This window comes from Etheostoma spectabile, chromosome 4 (genome assembly GCF_008692095.1).
Source record: "Etheostoma spectabile isolate EspeVRDwgs_2016 chromosome 4, UIUC_Espe_1.0, whole genome shotgun sequence".
Taxonomy (NCBI): Eukaryota; Metazoa; Chordata; class Actinopteri; order Perciformes; family Percidae; genus Etheostoma; species Etheostoma spectabile.
Window position 1 is genome coordinate 3,047,201 of NC_045736.1, and position 1,132 is coordinate 3,048,332.

At 37.6% G+C, this 1,132-nt stretch overlaps 1 protein-coding gene and 1 long non-coding RNA gene across 3 annotated transcripts in view; both read left to right on the forward strand.

The window, feature by feature from the left end:
* gjc4b (gap junction protein gamma 4b) overlaps nucleotides 1–1,132 on the forward strand; it is a 10,446-nt gene that overhangs the window by 6,495 nt on the left and 2,819 nt on the right. The gene's annotated exons all lie outside the window — the stretch shown is intronic.
* The window catches only part of LOC116687525 (uncharacterized), an 8,707-nt gene that overhangs the window by 2,407 nt on the left and 5,168 nt on the right, over nucleotides 1–1,132 (forward strand). The gene's annotated exons all lie outside the window — the stretch shown is intronic.

Genomic DNA, 1,132 nt, shown 5'->3' on the forward strand with positions numbered 1-1,132 from the left:
TAGCCGCAAAGACTAAATCTCCATGGTTACTTGGCTGGGCTTAATTCAATCTGGTCTTGTGCAACCGAGTCGAAGCTAAATTCATCCAGGATATCTTGAATATCCCGGCTTAATCCCTTATCCTGGTTTCGTGCAACAGGGCCCAGGGGGTTGGAGACAGAAGGTGACTTCCTGCTGTGTAGCAGGTTTCTTTCTATAGGTCAATTGTTTGGTTTTGATGTAATCTATTTGGCAGAGACAGGAAGAGAGGGGAGAATAAAGAAAAAACAAGAGACCTACTCCTCACAGAGTGAGAATTACCACAGCATGATATGGAGTTTAAACCTTAATAGTCATTACATTCAGTCATATTTGAATACATAAAAACATAAAAATACATATCAGTATCATTTTAAACTTTAACTCAACAGTTCCAACTTTAAATGTTGTCCCTGAACACTACAGCCCATGACGAGTTTAATCTTTTATGTGATATGCCTCAAGCGCCACTCGACTGACAGGATTTCACTTGATTCTTTAGTTGGCAGTCTGGTGGTGGTTGTTGTTGCATGATTTGGTAATAGCATCAGGATCTTTGCCTGAGCATGCGCTTCGTGATGTTGTTTGGGAAGGCTCAGCTGTACCACAGTGACCCAATAGCGCCATCTTGTGGCTACCTGGTGCAATAACACAGGGTGGCAATATGAGCAATGGTGAAATGTGATGTTCCAAAAGAAACAACTCAATTAATTTATGTAGTTTGATCATTATATTGGATTTTAATGAAAAATGTTGCATAGTCATTCTAATATCTTAAATATCTGTCATTCTTAATAAGTTGTTTGCTAACAATCCTATCTGTAAAATGCTGTCCTTCATAAGGCTTGGGCATATTGATTTGCGTTGTGAATATTGATTGCAGTTAGACCAGCAGTGACTGTTAAATGATTAGTTTGGATACTTTTTTTTTCTTTTGTTTTGTAATGGCGTGTACACTATCACATGGGAAACTGATGTTGGGAAACTACATGTACATAATGTGAATTGTTTGTTTTTTTTAAATTCAGAATCGTTTTTCAATCATTGATTTTCATAAGCCTTAAAATCGTGACCTTTTTCTGAATCATGCGCCCCTACTGAATAATCATCATGT